The sequence below is a fragment of the Lynx canadensis genome, chromosome D2 (genome assembly GCF_007474595.2).
Source record: "Lynx canadensis isolate LIC74 chromosome D2, mLynCan4.pri.v2, whole genome shotgun sequence".
Taxonomy (NCBI): Eukaryota; Metazoa; Chordata; class Mammalia; order Carnivora; family Felidae; genus Lynx; species Lynx canadensis.
In genome coordinates, this window is record NC_044313.2 from 35,683,491 (window position 1) to 35,696,932 (window position 13,442).

The 13,442-nt window shown below is 45.6% G+C and overlaps 1 pseudogene; it reads right to left on the reverse strand.

Moving 5' to 3' along the window:
• Positions 1-1,493: 1,493 nt before the first annotated feature.
• On the reverse strand, positions 1,494-2,103 carry LOC115526743 (annotated as a pseudogene).
• Positions 2,104-13,442: the final 11,339 nt, after the last annotated feature.

Genomic DNA, 13,442 nt, shown 5'->3' on the forward strand with positions numbered 1-13,442 from the left:
CCAGTTCCCTGTTGCCGGGCATTTAGGTTGTTAATAACTTTTCACTGTTCTTCACAATGCTATAGTTATTAACAGCCTTCACACTCATTCATAGTTTTCTCCCTAGGGTCTATGCCTGGCAGATGTGATCACACGTATTTTGGAAGCTGGGAGAACCGAAGAGCAAAGAGGTTACAAAAAGGTAAATGAATGGAGTGAGTTGCCCTAGACAGCCTCATGTTTGACAAAACAATTAAATGCTGAAGGACAGTTAACAAAAGAAAATGACTATGGTAGCTGCTCTGAAGCTCTTTTTTTCGGAATTAGATCTTGGGGACACTTGTCTATTGAGTGCCTGGCAATAAAACCATGTCATCAGCATATAGAAGGGAGCTTACCTTTCTCTTTTCTGTCCTCAGAGCAGGCACTTGGAGAGTCAGGAGTTCAGCTCATCCAAGATTCCAGAATGGTTAAATCACTTGGCAAAGGCCACTGAGCAGGTTAGTGGCTAAGTCAGGACTGGAAGCCAGGTCTCCCCAGTCCTGGATGACTGCTTTTTTGTGAAAATGTCCTTCTCCGAGACAGCTGGGCTATCACCATTGACAATGTCACTCAATCTTTTACAGTTTTGTAGACTAGAGCAATGACCTGGGGATCTTGTTGAAAAGGCAGATTTTGAGCCCAGTTGGTCTGGGATAGGGCCCATTTTCTGCATTTGCAGGAAATTTCCAGGTGATATCTAGGGTCCAGACCACTCTGAGTAGCAAGCAGCTAGAGAATGACTCAAACGAAGACAAAGCAAATGACCTAAAGACAGGCTTATTGACAAATAGTACAGCATTTCAATGTCAATGACTGGAAAGGGAGCTCCTGATAGTTATGAGTCTTAAAGTAAAGGTATGTCCTTTTCCCATCAGTAACACTCTGACAGGAGACCAACTCAACAAGTCAGAGGAAGGACTGGGGCTGTGGTGGCCAAGTGATGATCAGACACACCCAACAACAGCACAGTAAGTCCCTTTGTTGTGAGGAAGCAGCAGCAGCAGCAAGAGAGCTAGAATAAAAGCCACTTTATTTAATATTCCAAAGGCGTTCCCAGTGTCTCCCAGAGTCCTCATTAATTACCTGGAGAATTACCAAGGAATTCTCAGACGGGATGAGAGCCTCCTTCCACTGCCTCTCACCACACCTCATGACACCTAGAAGACAGAAGAGCTGCACTTGATGAGAAGAGGAAACGGAGCCTGGGCACAGAAACAGAAGAGCTTTGGCCTGTGAGATTTCTAAATCACAGGCATGGCTTGCCCTCTTGCAAGTAGAGGCAAAAGACGTCAGCCTTATTGGCAGTCCCGGGCACGCAGCTTTGGGATCGGAATAATAACGGTTTTCAAGGCATGGGGAGTAGCCGAGGGTGGCCTTTTGGTGCATGGAGGGGTGAGAGGCCAGGTCCAGGCTGGGCCAAGCACGGTGCCAGGGAAGGAGGGCTGTGAATGCTGGTTGTTTATTTTTTCTTCCATGCAAACTGCTCACTTGTTAGCATCGGTACTGCGACATAACAGTTTCCAGTAAATACACTGAGCTGCACGGAGGTGGCAGAACAAGGGAGGCTCAGATGTACAAGCAGATGGTTCTTATTACTTCCAGTCGTTCTTGTCGTAGTCCCACTGGGCTGGGAAGCCCTGAATCGGGCTGACCTTCACGTCGAGCATCCTCTGAGTCTGCTTGGGCACGCTCTCCCCTTAAAAGGTGTGCAGGAGGGACGCTACAGGCAGCGCTTCTCCTGGAGAAGCGGGACGCCCCTCAAGAACATGGCGGCGTCCACAGCCGCCTCGCGCGCCTGCGCACTCCCATTCGCGTCCGCAAAGCTCGGGCTGAAATTCATGGGGCCCAGTTCCACATTCTCATCAATGGAGAGGCTGCTCGAGGGGGTCTCCTTTTATTTCAAGGCCTTCTGGCTGACGGAGAGATCTTGACGTGGGCCGCGTTAGGCAAGGGATAGTGGCCCTGGTGGACATAACCGGGGAGAGCATAGTCTTCACGCTTCACGCTTCCAGGTGCTCGCACACGCACGGAGGTGGGAACAGCTCGCTTGCAGATTAGAATAATTACTCTGGTCGCCAACATTCTTGCCGCTGCCCACTCCCCACCTCCCAACCCCCCAGCCTCCAGCAAAGCCCACCTCCCTTACCCCCTGCGCAGCCCGAAGAGCGTGGTTACTTTAGACCTGGAACCAGGAAGTGCTGGCCTTAAAGCTAGAGTAACATGATCACAGGGAAGCATCTTAGAGGTACAGAATCCTAGCGTTTAAGTCATGTTCCCTGGAGTTCTCAAGATTCTATGTGAACATGTTTCAAGGACTGCTGTTTTCTGTGATGTATAATGGGATGTGAGGCTTGGTCCTTCATCCCCCCATTTTAGCATCACGTTGTATCTATTTTATACAGTGGGATTCTGAATACTATTTCTGTAAAGGATTGTGTACTTAAAAGCCGTTCTTTTTTAGGGGCGCCTGGGTGGTTCAGTCAGTTGAGTATCCGACTCTTGATTTCCGCGGAGGTCATGATCCCAGGGTGGTGGGATCCAGACCTGCATTCAGCTTGGCACTGAGTGGAGCCTGCTTAAGATTCCTGTCTCCCCCCGCCCTCCGCCCCCGCCCCGTCCCTCTCCAGTGCTCATGCTCTCTCTCTAAAATAAAATAAATGAATGAATGAATGAATGAATGAATACATAAATAAATAAATAAATAAATAAATAAAAATTGCTCTTTTTCAATTTCTTCACTTGACAGGAAAGGAAGGTGAGTTTCTGAGATTTAAAGCCAGCTCATGACATAACACTATGGTGTTCACCACCACCCCCACTCCCTCACATGTGGTTGTACCATGGTTCTGTAAGTCCAACAGGACCCAGAATATCTGGCTGCATTCTTTTCTCTCAGAGAGTTCCCAAAACCCAGACTAGTGCCCAGATTTATAATATTTCATGTACACCGAAGTCTGGAAATAGAACTGACCTAAGTTATGGTGGACAGCATTGTCTATGTGGTATAATACCTGCCCACCTAACTGGAATTCCCACTACCGGGTGCGCCAGCAGTTTTCAAATGAACTCGGGTGTCAGCGCACCTGTGAAATACCATGAATTATTGACTTACTTAATTCCATCATACAAATGAGAAGGCCACTTTGCCAGCAGAAAAGCCAGCTGGTAATACACATAGAATAAAACTGTGATCACACACACTGCGTTAGTCATTAAGACCAGTCTCACATATTTTGGTTCTCTTCTGGGCACATGGTGAGCTTGCACTTCTCTACTTTCTTTCGTAGGCATGGCCATATAACATGTTTTGGCCAAATAAATGTGAATGGAAGCTTTTAGAGTCAGTGCATGATGTTCCTCATCCCTTTCCCTGTAGTATAGTCTTTGTGGAAGTCTACGTTGAGATGAGCGTTTGTTCACCAGAGTCCCAGGGTGACTATGATGAGTAGAGGTCCTTTGCCAACCTACATCAAATGTGGTATGAGCAAAAAATACATCTTTGTCTGTTTAAGCCATTAATAGTTGGGAGTTTTGTTACCATGGCAAAACCTAGCCAATTCTAACTGATATATTTACCAAAAATAAACCAATAAGCTGTTAAATGGAGCACTGCTGATTTCCTCCTAACTTGTCTGTTAATTCAATAGTTCATCTCCAACTTTGGAGGTCCACGACCTACTAGCCATGTGACTGGAGTATTCATATTAGAAAGATTTAGAATTGAATGGGAAAGAATTATACTAAATGGACAATAGCTAGATGAGCTGGTGAAAGCTTATGAATTATTTTACATTCATTAAAATAGACCACAAAGACAGCACAACAAATAATGAAAATCATGATATATACTTAATGATGTCAAATACCAGAATCAATGATATTTAATGCACCTTAAATTAGTATCAGTGGCATCTGAACCATTAATTTCCATTTATCATCCCTTATTTGAGAAGACTTCTTCAGGATTACTCTTCTTAACATGCTAAGAGATTTTTTTTCTGAGTCTGGATCTCTGTTTCAGGCTCCATGTCTTTCTGATTTAATGACAAAAAGTAGCTGACATTCATCTCCCCTTGTCCTGCCATAGTACTAGATAACTGAAATAATTCGGATTTTTGAGACTGAAATCATTTTGTGCAACCCATACTTAATTTTGCTCTCAAACCCTCTTGTAGGTATATATTCCTAAGCTCTGCTCATGCCAACATCACATCAGCTTTCACGTGGCTTTTGTGTAACTTCGTGTCAATTTCGGTTCCAATTTCATATAACTATATGGCTCTAAATCACTGACTCAGCCTTTCAGTCCTAATTCCTAACTGCTGCAAGAGAGAGGATCTGATTGGCTCACCTTGAGCCAGGTGTGTTTATTCTTGATGAAATCAGTTGTGGGCAGAAGAGGATCGTATGGTATATAGGGCTTCCTTTTCCCAGCTATGAGGAAGATAGAATCTCAAAGAAGAGAATGATGGACATTAAGGGCCTCTTTAGCACAGAGGAACCTGTATACTTAGCAGGAAATGCTTATAGTTACAAAAAAAATTATAGAAGCAAATTGCATATTCTATAATTCCATGTGATGGATTGGAAGAGGTTATTGTTTCATTTATTATTGTTTATTTTGTTGGCCACCAGCATTTGCTAGTGGGAAGCAACAATGGGTGACAAAAATATAAGAAAATTTGCTGGAGAACTTTAAGTAAAATTTTATCCACTTTTTTTTTGGTATAAATTAGGAAACACTTTTTTTTTTTTAAACGTTTATTTATTTTTGGGACAGAGAGAGACAGAGCATGAACGGGGAGGGGCAGAGAGAGAGGAGACACAGAATCTGAAACAGGCTCCAGGCTCTGAGCGGTCAGCACAGAGCCCGACGCGGGGCTCGAACTCACGGACCGCGAGATCGTGACCTGAGCCGAAGTCGGACGCTTAACCGACTGAGCCACCCAGGCGCCCCATGGAAACACTTTTTTTTTTAAAAAAAGTTATTCTTTTGGCCTAACGCTTTGAGTTGGCTTGTAGGATATTGTAGAAGCATTGCTTTAGACAATAAAAGCAAGAACATTATTTTCATAACCTCAAGTGGTCATACGGGTAGGAATAAAGGAGAGGTTCCTTTTCTGTCCATAGAGTATTAGGGCACCTTAAAAACAATGTAACATCCTCACACACCCACCAGAAAATTGATGATACCAAGTTTGGGTGAAGATGTGGAATAACTGAAACTCTCACGCAGTTCAGGTACGAGGTATTAATTGGTACAGTCACTTTAAGTAATTGTTCACAGTGTCTACTAAAGCAGAACATAGTGATACCCAAATGACCCAGCAATTCTGCTCCTGAGTAGACACTCAAAAGAAATGCTTACATATGTTCACTAATAGGTATGTGCTGGTATATACACTATTTATAATATCCTTAAACTGGAAACTGCCCAAATGTCCATCAACAGTAGAACGGATCACAACTTGTAGCGTAGTCCTTGCGTGGCAGTTTTAAGTCTGTTCTAAACATCTCTATAATCTTTGAAGTGGAAGGTGGGGACTAGCTGATGGCTGGGGCAGCCATAGACATAGAGTGTGTCTTCCCTGGCATCAGCCTGCTTTCCCACCCCTTACTGCTCTCCTGCCACTGTTCCTCGTCCTGGGCTCTCAGGCTCCGCCCTCTTCCTGCCATATTGTGACTCACCAGTCACTTGCGTTATTGCTGAAGGGCGTTGCTGGGAGATGTCTTTGCTTATTTCTAGAAAATTATAACCACGTCATTAGGTTGAAGTAAAAATATGGTCACATTTCAATCTCTTTTTTTTTTCTCTAGTTGGTTCCTCTGGCTCCTCTTCTCTTAGTAGCAGAAAGGCTGATATCCTGCTTTTGAAGCTCACCTCCTTCAGAATTAGCCAAACATCACAAGTGGCTATCAATACTGTTTCTATATCTAGGCAGAGAGCACTAGAATGTTCTATCATTCCAACTGTGTCACTATTTTGGTTGTGGCATTCCATTCCTCCCTGTCTACAGACATGTGTTCAATGATGCAGCGAGCTCTGAGCAATCACAGCAGGGCTATGACCCAGGGTCATGGTTTCCAGTTCTCTCATGTGCCCAGTGGATGCTTCCAAAGCATGATACTGGTCCGTGGCTGGGGTCTGAGGGACCCTGTGTTCTGTGTCATCACCCTGTGCCACACCAATTGCCTTAAATTTGTGTTAAACTCAGGGCACCAGCCCAGGGCTCTTACCTTTGGGCAAGTTCCTTCTGGGCCATTGATGCCCTTTCCTGTGAACTGAGCCATAATCAGGGCTAATTGCTTCCACCCTTCCACTCTGGGAAGCAAGTGTGGTTGTGGTCACTTCCCTTCCAGGAAGGGCTCCTTTGCAAATTGCTTCTCATCCTCTCCTGGCTCCACTGCTCCGGGGCTCTACATACAGAGGGTGAGGAGGGGGCAGCCTTGGCCAGACCACAGGAAAAATTCTCCATTTCCCCCCTTCCCGGATAAGGAATCACTCAAGTGATTTTCCCATCAATACAAAAGTCTGCTCCAAGGTGACTAACCATCTCCACCTCTGGACACAGAAAAGACTGGCATTGCATAATTTCCCTCAGCAGCCACCCCTTTACAAATAACGCATTAGCTCCAGCAGTGACTGGCCAGCAGTGACTCAACAAGTCACACCCCAGGGCATTCATATCCTAGTCAGACAATTTGCTTTTTCTTAAACATGCTCAGAGCTTTCCTGTCCTCCGGCCTGTGCTCTACTCCTTCCTCCTTTCTCTTCCAGAAATGCCTTCTCCTCAATCTTTGTCCACGAATGCTGCCCATCCTTCAGACCCACTCAGAAACCCCCTCTTCTAACTCAGCTTTTCCTGGGTACCTAAACTGAAGGCCACAAAACGACCAACTCTCCTTCTTCCTGCCCGTTGTGTCTGCCTCATTCGCTGCATTTCCACGGCCTCCGCTGGCTTGTGAGCCAGGTGGTGTTTCAGGGTGGAGCTACTTGGTCTGAGTCCTGGCTCGCCATGTTTTGGCTGTGTGGTCTTAGGAAACGTATTTAGCCTTTCTGAATCTCATCTGTAAAATGGGGATGATGATGGTTCTTGCCTCGTGGAGTTATTATGAAGCTTTAGTTGGGTAACCCATGCCTGCCACGTAGAAAGTTATTCATTCAATAAATAATTATTGTGGGGCTCCCATGTGCTGGGCCCTGAGGACGTCCTGGTGAACAGACCACATCCCTGCTTCGTGGCGCTTACATTTGAGTGGGGAAGAAACACAAGAAACAAATTAATAATAATAGTGATAGTTGTCCTATGTGAAGCAGCTGCTCTATGCCAGTCATCGCTCTAGGTATTTTCATTAATTATTCTCGTCTGCCCTCACTGAAATACTCTGTACCACATACAATTGTTGTCGACCAACAGGCAGGAAACTGAAGCTCAGAGAGTTACTAATTTGCCTAAAATCACACAGAAGCTGGTGAAGCCAGGACTGGATCCCAGAGAATAAGGCTTCAAAGCCTGTCCTCAGTGTTAGGAAGAAAATAAAGCCAGGAGGGAGGAAAGGGGGTGAGGGTGTACATAGGGGGCAAGGGAGCTGGGGAAGGTCAGGAGAGGCAGGGGAGAGGGCAAATACAGAAACTCTGAGGCAGGAATGAGCTAGAAGAGTGGGCAAGAAGTCCAGTCTAGCCAGATCCAGTGACTGAGGGTGGAGTGTGCAAGGTGAGGTTGAAGAGCTGTTGATATTGACTGTTTTATCTACTATTAGTTTCCGGACTTTATAATTACAGTTCTCGCGTCTCCTGGTAGACTGTGAGGCAGGGACAGTGTGTCTTGCTCGTATTTGTATCTGCCCACAGGGCCCAGCTCTATGCCTTATTAAATAATAGACATTTAATATTTTGTTGTCGTTGTTGAATTAGATTTCCAGTCTAACTGGGAAAACACAGGCTCTGCTAAAAATGAGAGCTGGCTTTGCACCCTGACCCAGCCACTTCTTAGCATCCCTGGGCAGCTCACTCTCTCTCTCTCTGAATCTGTTTTCTCATTTGTCACATGCAGAAAGGTCACATTTCCTTTATGGAATTTTTTGCAGGATTAAGAGAGAGAATGCAAATAAAGCAGCTGGCTCATGGTAGATATTCAATAATTCTTACTTCTTAACCCTTCCCCTTCTGCTAATACTCTGATCTCTTGCCCTTAGAAGCATCTCCCGATTATCCCCCAAGAATTTTTTTTTTTTAGTCCTTGAATGCCTTGGAAAGCTGACCTGTCCTATATCCCAGATGATGTCCATGGGCAAAAATGGCCCCTTCCTATTGTCTGGGCTCCGTGGAAACTTGAGGCATAACCCTGGATCAACATGTCCTGGCCAGTCTTTGCTCCAGATGCTCTTTGTGGGGATCACCTTGACAACGAGCTAAGATTTCAGAACCGTGCATTGCCACAAAGCTCACCCAGGTGGGGTCTCTCAGTGCACTGATGTCAGCCAACTGGGGATCACAAGGGCATCTGTGGAACCAATGACTTAGTGGAGAGCCAGGCTGCAGCTGGGACCCTGGCCACATGTGCAGGGTCCTTCTCCTTGCCAATTAGGCTTTTTAAGAGACCCTGTGGTCCCTCCTGTATACAAATGATTCTTAGCTTGTGGTCAGTTCCTGAATGACACCCTCAAATGGGAGGCTAGCTCCCCTTTTCATTGTCGCTTTCAGTGCCTCCAAAGAACTAAAGCCTTTTCCTTCTCTTGCCTGGACCTAAGACCTAAATCTGGACTCCTTGTTCCTCCTTCCCCCTTAGACTTGTTTGGTGGTGAATCATCCGAAGCATATGACCCTTCCAGAGCTAAATTTGACTCCTCTACAAGGAATTTCAGGGCATATGTGACATGCAGGAAAGCAATTTACAGGTGTGCTCCAAAATCTTGGAGTCCAGGGTGGCCTGGCTATAGGCATTCCAGGGATTGCCTAGTCTGTTCAGTGAGTTTTCTCAGCCCCAGTTCTTAGTGAAATTTACTCTTTTCTGGCTGGACCTCAAGTCCAGCTCTTCTGCAGCCACTGAGTGCTATTGGTTCCTTCCCTTGGATTCCATACTCACTCAGAAACCTGTAATGTTTCCTCCACCTGGGCCCCCGAGCCTGGGGAAAGTTTTATCAATGTCCAGCATCTCAACTTCAAATGGTTATTTTTTTTTGTAGGTGGGTGGGCACTCAGTCTCAGGTGTTCCTTTTTCTTTTACTTCCCCTTAGCTCAAATAATTTATGTTTACAAAACAACTCTATGTACATTGTTAATCTCAGCAAAGACAGAGACAGTCCAAACTGTTGATTGAAACAGACTACACAGCAGACCATATGGCAGTTGCTGTATAAATATTTGCATATTTGTTTTTGAATATATTCAATTTATTTGAATTGAATAAGTTTTTGTTTTTTTTTTTTAATTTTTTTTTCAACGTTTATTTATTTTTGGGACAGAGAGAGACAGAGCATGAATGGGGGAGGGGCAGAGAGAGAGGGAGACACAGAATCGGAAACAGGCTCCAGGCTCCGAGCCATCAGCCCAGAGCCTGACGCGGGGCTCGAACTCCAGGACCGCGAGATCATGACCTGGCTGAAGTCGGATGCTTAACCGACTGCGCCACCCAGGCGCCCCAGCTTTTGTGTTTTTTTTAATGTTCATTTGTTTCTTTTGGGGAAGAGAAAGAGAGAGAGTTGGAGCAGGGCAGACAGAGAGGGAGAGAGACAGAATCTCAAGAAGGCTCCTCACTGCCAGCCCAGAGCCCTACGTGGGGCTCGAACTCATAAACCATGAGATCGTGACCTGAACGGAAATCAAGAGTCATACACTTAACTGACTGAGCCACCCAGGCACCCTTGAATGGAATTAGTTTTTGATGAACATGCCAGGTTATATGCTTTTCAGAACCCAACCCAGTGCTTACTGTGTATGTCTCAGCTAAGATGCTTTCAGCATTACGACTTACAAATACTTCTGTAGGAGGGTGGGGGATCCTTTTTCACAGTCCTTTCAGATACAGCAGGTGCTGAGGTAACAGTAATGATCATGGGAAGGCAGAAGCCGGATTGCAATTTGATCAAGGTTGCAACCTTATCTACCATCCACCAGATTAACTGTAACAGAGCGAATGGGCCTTCTGGCATTACAGCTGTGGGCATACGGCTTTGGCAATTGTCACAGTGACCAACACAGCTCAATATAGAAGCCACTGGCTTAGTAGGCTCTAGAGGAAGAGGCTGTGGTGGCCTGGGAGAAAGGTGTAATGGGGACTTGTTGGCTTCTCCCTCTGGTTTGCAGCACTCCGAAGAAGGTTGGGTCAGTTTGCATACAAAGCCCTTCTGGGGAGGGAAAGGACGGAGCAGAGTGTGGAAGTGAGGGGGATTTGATGGGGGTGGACTGGGGTGGTCAGACTTTGACCTGACTGACAGAATATCTCCTCAAAGTCTCCAGCGAGGGACTTGGCATGGGGGAAGGCGGAGTCTGGCTTTGTGGCTTGGGATCCGCAGAGAGCCTAATGATGGCCGTGGAAGTCACTGGAGTAAAGCTCTGAGGGCACAGCTCCGCCGGTAGGTGTGATTATAAGAGCTGTAACTTGCAGCCTGGGTTAGGACCTGGAGCAGGGCATAACCACATGGCAGACGAGTATTCTAAGAGGTGCAGGGCAACCCTTCACCAAGAAGTGAATAGATTTTCTTTTCTTTTTTTTTTATTTTTGATTAAAAATTTTTTTAATGTTTATTTTTGAGAGAGAGAGACGGAGCGCAAGTGGGGGAGGGGCAGAGAGAGAGGGAGACACAGAACCTGAAGCAGGCTCCAGGCTCTGAGCTGTCAGCACAGAGCCCGATGCGGGGCTCGAACTCAGGAAGCGTGAGATCATGACCTGATCCGAAGTCTGACGCCCAACTGACCGAGCCACCCGGGCGCCCCAGATTAGATTTTCCAGTTGGCGTTTTATTTGTACTTAAAAAGCCCCTGGTGTGCTTGTACAATAAGTGGGAAATATAATGTGATGCCTGGAATGGCCATCTCAGGACGAGTCTGCCGAACGGAAACTGTAACTGAGACTACCAGAATAGAATCACGTGAGGAAAAATCTCCCACGCCTGTTTACCCGGCCGAATGTCTGATTTGTGAAGTATCAACTTCCTTGTCGTCCTAGTTTTGCGTCAGAATTTCTGTCACTTGCAGCTATGTCCTACCTGTTACCATCATGAAATAAGACTGGGTATTCGTCTTAAACAAAGTTAATGAGGTTTCCCTTACTCTGGGACTTCTCAATGCAACAGCCTTTATTATGTGGATTGGTATTGTAAATATCCAAGGGCAGCATTTCCCAACCAAGCGTGACCATGCAAACGGGCATAGAGGATCCCGTGAGGCTGATATTGTACCGAAACACAAGTATAGGCAATGGGGAGGCTTGTGAGATTTTAATGCAGGCAGATAGCCGTATGCGCTCAGTAAACCCCACCTTTCACTCTCCAGCCACACCAAAGATTATGTCTCCTATAATCTTAAAACTTAAGGAAACTCAGAAGTAGCTTTTCAGAAAAAGGTCATAAGCCTTAACTTACTTTACTAACTCATTTCTTGGTCTCCTTCAGGTTCTCAAATTCTGTGGGGCTTGTATAATTTGGTACATTTGTCTGTGAGCATTGAACAAAATTTTCCTTCCTTTTTTAGCCACTCGCCAACATCTGTAAATGAAGTTGAAGTTGTACACACACACACACACACACACATCCACATCCACATCTGCACACTTGTGTCTTCAACACATCTTTTTCTGGAATGAATTATTTAAAAAAATTTTTTAATGTTTATTTATTTTAGCGACAGAACACAAGTGGGGGAGGGGCAGAGAGAGCTGGAGACAGAATCTGAAGCGGGCTCCAGGCTCTGAGCTGTCAGCGCACAGCCCGACGCGGGGCTCGAACCCATGAACCATGAGATCATGACCTGAGCCAAAGTTGGACACTTAACCAGCTGAGCCACCCAGGTGCTCTGGGAGTGAATTCTTTAAACAGGCTAGCTGAATGAATCCTTGCTCAGTGGGTCTCCAACATTCAAATTTTACTCAGGTTCTGCTACATTTTTTATCTCTCTAGGTTTTTTGTTTGTTTGTTTGTTTTTGGTTCAACAACCTCAGGGAAATGTTAGAATGTTTTCTCTGCAGTTAGTGACAGGGTAGACATCATGGCATAAAAAAGAAAAATCTACTCCATCCCAGATGGGAAAACTTACTTCTGTGTCTTTTCCTGACCTATGTTAAATTCATCATGGTATTCAAACTGAAACCACTTTGGCCCCCAAAAGCAAAAGGAAAACAGGAAGAGGAAAAATATATGGCTGATCTCTACGTGAAGTGATTGGACCTTATAAGATATTGAAAAACCGTGTAGCTTTTGGCAAGCCAATAATCCTCAGTTTCCTTCTCCATGCCATGGAGTGCAGTCAGCGACCTGCGAGGAAAGACATGATGTCAATGTGAACCAAGGCATGTGGCAAATGGCAGAGCTCCTGTGAAGATGAGGTGAACATCGCTGGTGTTTTCTACCTTCATGTTGTGCTGCAGGGTGTCTGTGGTAGGTGGTGAATTATGAACTGGGGGCCGTGGAAAGAGATACTTGCCCTGTCAGTCTCTCCTTTGTTAGAAGAAAGGCTCTGTCCCCACCCAAAAGCCCAAACCTCAAAGACCTCCCTGGGAATTCCTCTTTAATTCTAGGATGACCATGCTGCTCAACTTGGGTCTCTCATTGATCCAGGGTTGCCCAACTCAGAATAAGTCCCTTATTTCTCTGTTGACAGAGACCTAATCAATATGGGAGTTGCTTTAAAAATCCCAGCTAGGGTCAGGAAGGCCAGACGAGTGGACTTTCATTACAGGGAAAGGATTGCGTGTGTCTTCTGACCAGGTAATTATTGGTTATAGGATAAAGAGGAAGCCTGATCACCAACCAACAAAGCGAAATTAAAAATTAACATGCTCCTGTTTGCTCAACCATAATCTTTGAATCAGTCAATACCCAGAGGCTGTGCCAGTTGCCTGATTTGAGGGTGGACACAGACTCTGCTCAGGGACCATCCAAGATACACAGTTAAGGCTGAGACCAGTTGGGCAGGACAGGGATTTATATACATCTGGGAGATGGGTACTCGCTAAGTGCTTAGAGATTTGTTGCAGAGAGATGGCATTTGTGGTGCTGGTGGGCTGGAGAGGACCCAGAGCTCCAGTCTTTCCAGACAGCATTTATTCCAGCTGTCCATTCCAAGGAAGTCCAAGGGCACCAAGCAACACCCTTCCTCTTTTCTCTTTCTTCTGTCCCTTTCTCTCTTCTCAGCCCAATATGGCAGCCAGCCAGATGGAGGTGTGTGGGCAGAAGCAGGGAGGGAGCTGGTCAGTACTGGTTGG